This window comes from Rousettus aegyptiacus, unplaced genomic scaffold (assembly GCF_014176215.1).
Source record: "Rousettus aegyptiacus isolate mRouAeg1 unplaced genomic scaffold, mRouAeg1.p scaffold_m13_p_9, whole genome shotgun sequence".
Taxonomy (NCBI): domain Eukaryota; kingdom Metazoa; phylum Chordata; class Mammalia; order Chiroptera; family Pteropodidae; genus Rousettus; species Rousettus aegyptiacus.
In genome coordinates, this window is record NW_023416312.1 from 13,193,897 (window position 1) to 13,207,083 (window position 13,187).

The following is a 13,187-nucleotide window of genomic DNA, read 5'->3' on the forward strand; positions in this document are numbered from 1 at the left end:
CCTCAGCAGGTCCTCTCTCCGACCCCGACGGTGACGCCAGGTCGAAGAACTTAGAGCAAGAGAAGCAGGAAGAGTGGACAGGACCGGCGGACTCCTGCTCGGGCAGAGAACAAGTCTCCCTGCGGTCCCGCGGAAATGGCGTCAGCCGTTTGCCCACGGCCGGCTCATGTGCATGGCGCCTGGAGATGAACCCTAGCCTATCGTAGATGAGAAAAGCCATGCGGACGTTGGGTGGGAAGAGGTCATGTCCTTCGGTCCCTTCCAGGCTCCAGAAAAGTTGATGCGGGACAGGACAAATCCCCACCCAGATATGGGGAGACCAAGCCCTGCGCCCAGAGAATACTACGGTCCTGTGGCGGAGAGTCAAGAAAGAATTCAACACACGTGCCGACGTCAGAGTTAAAAGGAAAGTTCACGAGAAAAGGGGGAACTCTCTAGGGACGGACGCTGTGGTTGCCTCTCAGAAGCAGTGAGAGACGGAGACTGTGAGAGCCAGAGCGAAGGTCATGACAGGGACCCTTAGCGTTCGCGGGACGGAAAAGGGATACAGGTTCTAGGTCCTTCTTTAGTTCCCATTTCCTTTGGTGTGGACCCCCTCCAGGGAGGAAGGGGAAGGTTGGGCCGCCTCCTTAAAAGGGAAGAGTATGCAGAGTGGAAGGCCTTCTGCCAGTTCCCAGCCTGTGAGCCACAGGCTCCCCAAGGTGATAGCCACGCGGAATGACTCCTGGTTCCCGTTTCCCCCCGCCCCCCTCACAGGTGTGGGGGAATGGGTTCTCAGTAATCCAGTAGCAGTTATCCTGTGTTCCTCAGGTGTCCTCCTGACCTGGCTGCACGGCTCATCAGTATACTGCAGGATCAGATTGTGAGGGCACTAACATTTCTCTTTTTTTGGCCTCCTCGGCTCATGTTACCCAGGCGCCCACAGAGCCCGGGCTAGAGGCCGCGCCACATGTCTGACCAAGGAGTTGTGGCTGGGAACCTCGTTCCCATGCTCCTGCTTCAACGTGCCCCTTGAAGAGACGGCATCGGAAATATCGCCAGGAGGGCAGCCACCGGGCACCAGCCCGCTAGCAGGGAGCGGGACTGTAAATGTAGGAGAGACATTTCAACAATAACACTTGAGAGAAGTTCCCAAAAATTGAAAATAGAGACGAAACGACAACACACTGCCGGCCCGCTTCGGACCACAGCAAGAAAACGAACATCGATTGCGGCCTGACATTTTTCCTTCCCTTGCCTCCTCCCTCCTGTATCTTCCCCTCAGAGAAGGTATTCCCTTATACTTTGGGGGATGTTGAGGGAGGAAGGTCTGTCTTCTGTACCTTCGTCAATGCTGAGATAGGGCCGCAGTCCCTGCCGACAGGGAATGAAAATCTCCGGAAGCCTGTTCTAAGGGCCCCGGAGGCGGAGAACAAACAGGAGGTCCTTCTAGCAGGGAGAAGCGGCGCGGAAGCCTCACGGCCTGGAACGCATGGATTTAGCAAAAAGGTTGAAAAGACAAAAGTCAAAATGTACAGTACAGGCAACTGACGACGGCGCTGCTTGTCCATGGTCGCGTGTGAATTCAGGGTAAAGATAGCTACTGACAGGAAATGCAATCCTTTGGAAGAGAGACTGGGGGCCGAGACGCCCGGCTAAAGGAATCAGTTATTCAGGAAAGTGTTTTTGATTCCCAGGGACAGCTGGACTTCTCCAGTGTCCCGAACAAGAGCTTAAGATCTTCCACGGGATCACAGGAATTGGTCACGCTTCCCAGGTTCTTTGCTGGTGGAACCTGTAGAGACTCAGAGGAGACCGCTGTGGTTCGAGATAAAAGCACCCAGCTGTTTTATCCTTGCCATGTGACAGCGGTTGCAGATCCCAACCCAACTCTGCGGGGGCCTTTCTGTTTGCACCGAGGGCTGCCTTTCTGTGGAGCGCGGGAAGGGAGGTGTTCTGCTCTGCTGTGCTCTGCAGCACACTGACCAGGAAACGGGTTACCTATGAACGGTCTAGGAGCCGTTCCACTTCAGACCACTGCAAGCAAAGTAACATCAGCTCGGAGCAGTCTGGGCCCCGTCTCACATCGCTCAGGCGTCCCAGAGCCAATCGAGAAATGAGGAGAGGACAGACAGGTTAAGAGACCAGCAAGGAGAGATCTGCAGAGCTGCTAGCGGGATCCCACCTCCTCCCCACGAGAGTAGCCCCTGGAGAGGGGAGGAAAGGAGAAAAAGCCCGAGGGGCGCGTGAGGTCGGGGAGTGAGCTCGGACTTCATTCCACAGCCCAATGATTCCGCTGTTGTGAGCGCCCGGGCCCAGACGAAAGTCAAGGGGTCAAGAGGAAGGAACACGGGAGACCCCGCGGAGGCTCACCCGTCCTCTGTTGGCCCAGAGGGGCTGTGCAGTCTTGTAACTTGGAGGTCGCACAGGGTCCCTCAGCAGGTCCTCTCTCCGACCCCGACGGTGACGCCAGGTCGAAGAACTTAGAGCAAGAGAAGCAGGAAGAGTGGACAGGACCGGCGGACTCCTGCTCGGGCAGAGAACAAGTCTCCCTGCGGTCCCGCGGAAATGGCGTCAGCCGTTTGCCCACGGCCGGCTCATGTGCATGGCGCCTGGAGATGAACCCTAGCCTATCGTAGATGAGAAAAGCCATGCGGACGTTGGGTGGGAAGAGGTCATGTCCTTCGGTCCCTTCCAGGCTCCAGAAAAGTTGATGCGGGACAGGACAAATCCCCACCCAGATATGGGGAGACCAAGCCCTGCGCCCAGAGAATACTACGGTCCTGTGGCGGAGAGTCAAGAAAGAATTCAACACACGTGCCGACATCAGAGTTAAAAGGAAAGTTCACGAGAAAAGGGGGAACTCTCTAGGCACGGACGCTGTGGTCGCCTCTCAGAAGCAGTGAGAGACGGAGACTGTGAGAGCCAGAGCGAAGGTCATGACAGGGACCCTTAGCGTTCGCGGGACGGAAAAGGGATACAGGTTCTAGGTCCTTCTTTAGTTCCCATTTCCTTTGGTGTGGACCCCCTCCAGGGAGGAAGGGGAAGGTTGGGCCGCCTCCTTAAAAGGGAAGAGTATGCAGAGTGGAAGGCCTTCTGCCAGTTCCCAGCCTGTGAGCCACAGGCTCCCCAAGGTGATAGCCACGCGGAATGACTCCTGGTTCCCGTTTCCCCCCGCCCCCCTCACAGGTGTGGGGGAATGGGTTCTCAGTAATCCAGTAGCAGTTATCCTGTGTTCCTCAGGTGTCCTCCTGACCTGGCTGCACGGCTCATCAGTATACTGCAGGATCAGATTGTGAGGGCACTAACATTTCTCTTTTTTTGGCCTCCTCGGCTCATGTTACCCAGGCGCCCACAGAGCCCGGGCTAGAGGCCGCGCCACATGTCTGACCAAGGAGTTGTGGCTGGGAACCTCGTTCCCATGCTCCTGCTTCAACGTGCCCCTTGAAGAGACGGCATCGGAAATATCGCCAGGAGGGCAGCCACCGGGCACCAGCCCGCTAGCAGGGAGCGGGACTGTAAATGTAGGAGAGACATTTCAACAATAACACTTGAGAGAAGTTCCCAAAAATTGAAAATAGAGACGAAACGACAACACACTGCCGGCCCGCTTCGGACCACAGCAAGAAAACGAACATCGATTGCGGCCTGACATTTTTCCTTCCCTTGCCTCCTCCCTCCTGTATCTTCCCCTCAGAGAAGGTATTCCCTTATACTTCGGGGGATGTTGAGGGAGGAAGGTCTGTCTTCTGTACCTTCGTCAATGCTGAGATAGGGCCGCCGTCCCTGCCGACAGGGAATGAAAATCTCCGGAAGCCTGTTCTAAGGGCCCCGGAGGCGGAGAACAAACAGGAGGTCCTTCTAGCAGGGAGAAGCGGCGCGGAAGCCTCACGGCCTGGAACGCATGGATTTAGCAAAAAGGTTGAAAAGACAAAAGTCAAAATGTACAGTACAGGCAACTGACGACGGCGCTGCTTGTCCATGGTCGCGTGTGAATTCAGGGTAAAGATAGCTACTGACAGGAAATGCAATCCTTTGGAAGAGAGACTGGGGGCCGAGACGCCCGGCTAAAGGAATCAGTTATTCAGTAAAGTGTTTCTGATTCCCAGGGACAGCTGGACTTCTCCAGTGTCCCGAACAAGAGCTTAAGATCTTCCACGGGATCACAGGAATTGGTCACGCTTCCCAGGTTCTTTGCTGGTGGAACCTGTAGAGACTCAGAGGAGACCGCTGTGGTTCGAGATAAAAGCACCCAGCTGTTTTATCCTTGCCATGTGACAGCGGTTGCAGATCCCAACCCAACTCTGTGGGGGCCTTTCTGTTTGCACCGAGGGCTGCCTTTCTGTAGGAGCGCGGGAAGGGAGGTGTTCTGCTCTGCTGTGCTCTGCAGCACACTGACCAGGAAACGGGTTACCTATGAACGGTCTAGGAGCCGTTCCACTTCAGACCACTGCAAGCAAAGTAACATCAGCTCGGAGCAGTCTGGGCCCCGTCTCACATCGCTCAGGCGTCCCCGAGCCAATCGAGAAATGAGGAGAGGACAGACAGGTTAAGAGACCAGCAAGGAGAGATCCGCAGAGCTGCTAGCGGGATCCCACCTCCTCCCCACGAGAGTAGCCCCTGGAGAGGGGAGGAAAGGAGAAAAAGCCCGAGGGGCGCGTGAGGTCGGGGAGTGAGCTCGGACTTCATTCCACAGCCCAATGATTCCGCTGTTGTGAGCGCCCGGGCCCAGACGAAAGTCAAGGGGTCAAGAGGAAGGAACACGGGAGACCCCGCGGAGGCTCACCCGTCCTCTGTTGGCCCAGAGGGGCTGTGCAGTCTTGTAACTTGGAGGTCGCACAGGGTCCCTCAGCAGGTCCTCTCTCCGACCCCGACGGTGACGCCAGGTCGAAGAACTTAGAGCAAGGGAAGCAGGAAGAGTGGACAGGACCGGCGGACTCCTGCTCGGGCAGAGAACAAGTCTCCCTGCGGTCCCGCGGAAATGGCGTCAGCCGTTTGCCCACGGCCGGCTCATGTGCATGGCGCGTGGAGATGAAGCCCAGCCTCTCTCAGATGAGAGAAGCCATCTCAGCACGGAAGCTGGATCCCGTGCTCCTGCTTCAACGTGTCCCTTTGAAAAGACGGCATCGGACATATCGCCAGGAGGGCAGTCGCCGGGCACCAGCCCGCTGGCGGGGAGCGGGACTGTACATGTAGGAGAGACATTTCAACAATAACACTCGAGAGAAGTTCGCAAAAATTGAAAATAGAGACGAAACGAGAACACCCTGCCGGCCCGCTTCTGACCACAGCAAGAAACGCAACATCGACTGCGGCCTGACATTTTTCGTTCTCTTGCCTCCTCCCTACTTTCTCCCCCCTCAGAGATTTTATTCCCTTATACTTCGGGGGATGTTGAGGGAGGAAGGTCTGTCTTCTGTAACTTCTTCAATGCTGAGATAGGGCCGCCGTCCCTGCCTACAGGGAATAAAAATCTCCGGAAGCCTGTTCTAAGGGCCCCGGAGGCGGAGAACAAACAGGAGGTCCTTCTAGCAGGGAGAAGCGGCGCGGAAGCCTCACGGCCTGGAACGCATGGATTTAGCAAAAAGGTTGAAAAGACAAAAGTCAAAATGTACAGTACAGGCAACTGACGACGGCGCTGCTTGTCCATGGTCGCGTGTGAATTCAGGGTAAAGATAGCTACTGACAGGAAATGCAATCCTTTGGAAGAGAGACTGGGGGCCGAGACGCCCGGCTAAAGGAATCAGTTATTCAGAAAAGTGTTTTTGATTCCCAGGGACAGCTGGACTTCTCCAGAGTCCGGAGGAAGAGCGGAAGATATTCCACGGCTTCACAGGAATTGGTCACGCTTCCCAGTCTCTTTCCTGGTGGAGCCTGTAAAGACTCAGAGGAGACCGCTGTGGTTCGAGACAAACGGACCCAGCTGCCGTAGCCTTGCGATGCGACAGCGGTTGCGGAACCCAACCCAACTCTGCGGGGCCCTTTCTGTTTGCACCGAGGGCTGCCTTTCCATAGATCACAGGCAGGGAGGTCTGCTTGGCTCTGCTCTGCAGCACAGTGACCAAGAAACGGGTTACCTATGAACGGTCTAGGAGCCGTTCCACTTCAGACCACTGCAAGCAAAGTAACATCAGCTCGGAGCAGTCTGGGCCCCGTCTCACATCGCTCAGGCGTCCCCGAGCCAATCGAGAAATGAGGAGAGGACAGACAGGTTAAGAGACCAGCAAGGAGAGATCCGCAGAGCTGCTAGCGGGATCCCACCTCCTCCCCACGAGAGTAGCCCCTGGAGAGGGGAGGAAAGGAGAAAAAGCCCGAGGGGCGCGTGAGGTCGGGGAGTGAGCTCGGACTTCATTCCACAGCCCAATGATTCCGCTGTTGTGAGCGCCCGGGCCCAGACGAAAGTCAAGGGGTCAAGAGGAAGGAACACGGGAGACCCCGCGGAGGCTCACCCGTCCTCTGTTGGCCCAGAGGGGCTGTGCAGTCTTGTAACTTGGAGGTCGCACAGGGTCCCTCAGCAGGTCCTCTCTCCGACCCCGACGGTGACGCCAGGTCGAAGAACTTAGAGCAAGAGAAGCAGGAAGAGTGGACAGGACCGGCGGACTCCTGCTCGGGCAGAGAACAAGTCTCCCTGCGGTCCCGCGGAAATGGCGTCAGCCGTTTGCCCACGGCCGGCTCATGTGCATGGCGCCTGGAGATGAACCCTAGCCTATCGTAGGATGAGAAAAGCCATGCGGACGTTGGGTGGGAAGAGGTCATGTCCTTCGGTCCCTTCCAGGCTCCAGAAAAGTTGATGCGGGACAGGACAAATCCCCACCCAGATATGGGGAGACCAAGCCCTGCGCCCAGAGAATACTACGGTCCTGTGGCGGAGAGTCAAGAAAGAATTCAACACACGTGCCGACGTCAGAGTTAAAAGGAAAGTTCACGAGAAAAGGGGGAACTCTCTAGGGACGGACGCTGTGGTTGCCTCTCAGAAGCAGTGAGAGACGGAGACTGTGAGAGCCAGAGCGAAGGTCATGACAGGGACCCTTAGCGTTCGCGGGACGGAAAAGGGATACAGGTTCTAGGTCCTTCTTTAGTTCCCATTTCCTTTGGTGTGGACCCCCTCCAGGGAGGAAGGGGAAGGTTGGGCCGCCTCCTTAAAAGGGAAGAGTATGCAGAGTGGAAGGCCTTCTGCCAGTTCCCAGCCTGTGAGCCACAGGCTCCCCAAGGTGATAGCCACGCGGAATGACTCCTGGTTCCCGTTTCCCCCCGCCCCCCTCACAGGTGTGGGGGAATGGGTTCTCAGTAATCCAGTAGCAGTTATCCTGTGTTCCTCAGGTGTCCTCCTGACCTGGCTGCACGGCTCATCAGTATACTGCAGGATCAGATTGTGAGGGCACTAACATTTCTCTTTTTTTGGCCTCCTCGGCTCATGTTACCCAGGCGCCCACAGAGCCCGGGCTAGAGGCCGCGCCACATGTCTGACCAAGGAGTTGTGGCTGGGAACCTCGTTCCCATGCTCCTGCTTCAACGTGCCCCTTGAAGAGACGGCATCGGAAATATCGCCAGGAGGGCAGCCACCGGGCACCAGCCCGCTAGCAGGGAGCGGGACTGTAAATGTAGGAGAGACATTTCAACAATAACACTTGAGAGAAGTTCCCAAAAATTGAAAATAGAGACGAAACGACAACACACTGCCGGCCCGCTTCGGACCACAGCAAGAAAACGAACATCGATTGCGGCCTGACATTTTTCCTTCCCTTGCCTCCTCCCTCCTGTATCTTCCCCTCAGAGAAGGTATTCCCTTATACTTCGGGGGATGTTGAGGGAGGAAGGTCTGTCTTCTGTACCTTCGTCAATGCTGAGATAGGGCCGCCGTCCCTGCCGACAGGGAATGAAAATCTCCGGAAGCCTGTTCTAAGGGCCCCGGAGGCGGAGAACAAACAGGAGGTCCTTCTAGCAGGGAGAAGCGGCGCGGAAGCCTCACGGCCTGGAACGCATGGATTTAGCAAAAAGGTTGAAAAGACAAAAGTCAAAATGTACAGTACAGGCAACTGACGACGGCGCTGCTTGTCCATGGTCGCGTGTGAATTCAGGGTAAAGATAGCTACTGACAGGAAATGCAATCCTTTGGAAGAGAGACTGGGGGCCGAGACGCCCGGCTAAAGGAATCAGTTATTCAGTAAAGTGTTTCTGATTCCCAGGGACAGCTGGACTTCTCCAGTGTCCCGAACAAGAGCTTAAGATCTTCCACGGGATCACAGGAATTGGTCACGCTTCCCAGGTTCTTTGCTGGTGGAACCTGTAGAGACTCAGAGGAGACCGCTGTGGTTCGAGATAAAAGCACCCAGCTGTTTTATCCTTGCCATGTGACAGCGGTTGCAGATCCCAACCCAACTCTGCGGGGGCCTTTCTGTTTGCACCGAGGGCTGCCTTTCTGTAGAGCGCGGGAAGGGAGGTGTTCTGCTCTGCTGTGCTCTGCAGCACACTGACCAGGAAACGGGTTACCTATGAACGGTCTAGGAGCCGTTCCACTTCAGACCACTGCAAGCAAAGTAACATCAGCTCGGAGCAGTCTGGGCCCCGTCTCACATCGCTCAGGCGTCCCCGAGCCAATCGAGAAATGAGGAGAGGACAGACAGGTTAAGAGACCAGCAAGGAGAGATCCGCAGAGCTGCTAGCGGGATCCCACCTCCTCCCCACGAGAGTAGCCCCTGGAGAGGGGAGGAAAGGAGAAAAAGCCCGAGGGGCGCGTGAGGTCGGGGAGTGAGCTCGGACTTCATTCCACAGCCCAATGATTCTGCTGTTGTGAGCGCCCGGGCCCAGACGAAAGTCAAGGGGTCAAGAGGAAGGAACACGGGAGACCCCGCGGAGGCTCACCCGTCCTCTGTTGGCCCAGAGGGGCTGTGCAGTCTTGTAACTTGGAGGTCGCACAGGGTCCCTCAGCAGGTCCTCTCTCCGACCCCGACGGTGACGCCAGGTCGAAGAACTTAGAGCAAGAGAAGCAGGAAGAGTGGACAGGACCGGCGGACTCCTGCTCGGGCAGAGAACAAGTCTCCCTACGGTCCCGCGGAAATGGCGTCAGCCGTTTGCCCACGGCCGGCTCATGTGCATGGCGCGTGGAGATGAAGCCCAGCCTCTCTCAGATGAGAGAAGCCATCTCAGCACGGAAGCTGGATCCCGTGCTCCTGCTTCAACGTGTCCCTTTGAAAAGACGGCATCGGACATATCGCCAGGAGGGCAGTCGCCGGGCACCAGCCCGCTGGCGGGGAGCGGGACTGTACATGTAGGAGAGACATTTCAACAATAACACTCGAGAGAAGTTCGCAAAAATTGAAAATAGAGACGAAACGAGAACACCCTGCCGGCCCGCTTCTGACCACAGCAAGAAACGCAACATCGACTGCGGCCTGACATTTTTCGTTCTCTTGCCTCCTCCCTACTTTCTCCCCCCTCAGAGATTTTATTCCCTTATACTTCGGGGGATGTTGAGGGAGGAAGGTCTGTCTTCTGTAACTTCTTCAATGCTGAGATAGGGCCGCCGTCCCTGCCTACAGGGAATAAAAATCTCCGGAAGCCTGTTCTAAGGGCCCCGGAGGCGGAGAACAAACAGGAGGTCCTTCTAGCAGGGAGAAGCGGCGCGGAAGCCTCACGGCCTGGAACGCATGGATTTAGCAAAAAGGTTGAAAAGACAAAAGTCAAAATGTACAGTACAGGCAACTGACGACGGCGCTGCTTGTCCATGGTCGCGTGTGAATTCAGGGTAAAGATAGCTACTGACAGGAAATGCAAGCCTTTGGAAGAGAGACTGGGGGCCGAGACGCCCGGCTAAAGGAATCAGTTATTCAGAAAAGTGTTTTTGATTCCCAGGGACAGCTGGACTTCTCCAGAGTCCGGAGGAAGAGCGGAAGATATTCCACGGCTTCACAGGAATTGGTCACGCTTCCCAGTCTCTTTCCTGGTGGAGCCTGTAAAGACTCAGAGGAGACCGCTGTGGTTCGAGACAAACGGACCCAGCTGCCGTAGCCTTGCGATGCGACAGCGGTTGCGGAACCCAACCCAACTCTGCGGGGCCCTTTCTGTTTGCACCGAGGGCTGCCTTTCCATAGATCACAGGCAGGGAGCTGCTTGGCTCTGCTCTGCAGCACAGTGACCAAGAAACGGGTTACCTACGAACGGTCTAGGTGCCGGTCCGCGTGAGACCACTGCCGGAAAACGAACGTCAGCTCGGAGCTCTTTGGGCCCCGTCTCACATCGCTCAGGCGTCCCAGAGCCAATCGAGAAATGAGGAGAGGACAGACAGGTTAAGAGACCAGCAAGGAGAGATCCGCAGAGCTGCTAGCGGGATCCCACCTCCTCCCCACGAGAGTAGCCCCTGGAGAGGGGAGGAAAGGAGAAAAAGCCCGAGGGGCGCGTGAGGTCGGGGAGTGAGCTCGGACTTCATTCCACAGCCCAATGATTCCGCTGTTGTGAGCGCCCGGGCCCAGACGAAAGTCAAGGGGTCAAGAGGAAGGAACACGGGAGACCCCGCGGAGGCTCACCCGTCCTCTGTTGGCCCAGAGGGGCTGTGCAGTCTTGTAACTTGGAGGTCGCACAGGGTCCCTCAGCAGGTCCTCTCTCCGACCCCGACGGTGACGCCAGGTCGAAGAACTTAGAGCAAGAGAAGCAGGAAGAGTGGACAGGACCGGCGGACTCCTGCTCGGGCAGAGAACAAGTCTCCCTGCGGTCCCGCGGAAATGGCGTCAGCCGTTTGCCCACGGCCGGCTCATGTGCATGGCGCCTGGAGATGAACCCTAGCCTATCGTAGATGAGAAAAGCCATGCGGACGTTGGGTGGGAAGAGGTCATGTCCTTCGGTCCCTTCCAGGCTCCAGAAAAGTTGATGCGGGACAGGACAAATCCCCACCCAGATATGGGGAGACCAAGCCCTGCGCCCAGAGAATACTACGGTCCTGTGGCGGAGAGTCAAGAAAGAATTCAACACACGTGCCGACGTCAGAGTTAAAAGGAAAGTTCACGAGAAAAGGGGGAACTCTCTAGGGACGGACGCTGTGGTCGCCTCTCAGAAGCAGTGAGAGTCGGAGACTGTGAGAGCCAGAGCGAAGGTCATGACAGGGACCCTTAGCGTTCGCGGGACGGAAAAGGGATACAGGTTCTAGGTCCTTCTTTAGTTCCCATTTCCTTTGGTGTGGACCCCCTCCAGGGAGGAAGGGGAAGGTTGGGCCGCCTCCTTAAAAGGGAAGAGTATGCAGAGTGGAAGGCCTTCTGCCAGTTCCCAGCCTGTGAGCCACAGGCTCCCCAAGGTGATAGCCACGCGGAATGACTCCTGGTTCCCGTTTCCCCCCGCCCCCCTCACAGGTGTGGGGGAATGGGTTCTCAGTAATCCAGTAGCAGTTATCCTGTGTTCCTCAGGTGTCCTCCTGACCTGGCTGCACGGCTCATCAGTATACTGCAGGATCAGATTGTGAGGGCACTAACATTTCTCTTTTTTTGGCCTCCTCGGCTCATGTTACCCAGGCGCCCACAGAGCCCGGGCTAGAGGCCGCGCCACATGTCTGACCAAGGAGTTGTGGCTGGGAACCTCGTTCCCATGCTCCTGCTTCAACGTGCCCCTTGAAGAGACGGCATCGGAAATATCGCCAGGAGGGCAGCCACCGGGCACCAGCCCGCTAGCAGGGAGCGGGACTGTAAATGTAGGAGAGACATTTCAACAATAACACTTGAGAGAAGTTCCCAAAAATTGAAAATAGAGACGAAACGACAACACACTGCCGGCCCGCTTCGGACCACAGCAAGAAAACGAACATCGATTGCGGCCTGACATTTTTCCTTCCCTTGCCTCCTCCCTCCTGTATCTTCCCCTCAGAGAAGGTATTCCCTTATACTTCGGGGGATGTTGAGGGAGGAAGGTCTGTCTTCTGTACCTTCGTCAATGCTGAGATAGGGCCGCAGTCCCTGCCGACAGGGAATGAAAATCTCCGGAAGCCTGTTCTAAGGGCCCCGGAGGCGGAGAACAAACAGGAGGTCCTTCTAGCAGGGAGAAGCGGCGCGGAAGCCTCACGGCCTGGAACGCATGGATTTAGCAAAAAGGTTGAAAAGACAAAAGTCAAAATGTACAGTACAGGCAACTGACGACGGCGCTGCTTGTCCATGGTCGCGTGTGAATTCAGGGTAAAGATAGCTACTGACAGGAAATGCAATCCTTTGGAAGAGAGACTGGGGGCCGAGACGCCCGGCTAAAGGAATCAGTTATTCAGTAAAGTGTTTCTGATTCCCAGGGACAGCTGGACTTCTCCAGTGTCCCGAACAAGAGCTTAAGATCTTCCACGGGATCACAGGAATTGGTCACGCTTCCCAGGTTCTTTGCTGGTGGAACCTGTAGAGACTCAGAGGAGACCGCTGTGGTTCGAGATAAAAGCACCCAGCTGTTTTATCCTTGCCATGTGACAGCGGTTGCAGATCCCAACCCAACTCTGCGGGGGCCTTTCTGTTTGCACCGAGGGCTGCCTTTCTGTAGGAGCGCGGGAAGGGAGGTGTTCTGCTCTGCTGTGCTCTGCAGCACACTGACCAGGAAACGGGTTACCTATGAACGGTCTAGGAGCCGTTCCACTTCAGACCACTGCAAGCAAAGTAACATCAGCTCGGAGCAGTCTGGGCCCCGTCTCACATCGCTCAGGCGTCCCCGAGCCAATCGAGAAATGAGGAGAGGACAGACAGGTTAAGAGACCAGCAAGGAGAGATCCGCAGAGCTGCTAGCGGGATCCCACCTCCTCCCCACGAGAGTAGCCCCTGGAGAGGGGAGGAAAGGAGAAAAAGCCCGAGGGGCGCGTGAGGTCGGGGAGTGAGCTCGGACTTCATTCCACAGCCCAATGATTCTGCTGTTGTGAGCGCCCGGGCCCAGACGAAAGTCAAGGGGTCAAGAGGAAGGAACACGGGAGACCCCGCGGAGGCTCACCCGTCCTCTGTTGGCCCAGAGGGGCTGTGCAGTCTTGTAACTTGGAGGTCGCACAGGGTCCCTCAGCAGGTCCTCTCTCCGACCCCGACAGTGACGCCAGGTCGAAGAACTTAGAGCAAGAGAAGCAGGAAGAGTGGACAGGACCGGCGGACTCCTGCTCGGGCAGAGAACAAGTCTCCCTGCGGTCCCGCGGAAATGGCGTCAGCCGTTTGCCCACGGCCGGCTCATGTGCATGGCGCGTGGAGATGAAGCCCAGCCTCTCTCAGATGAGA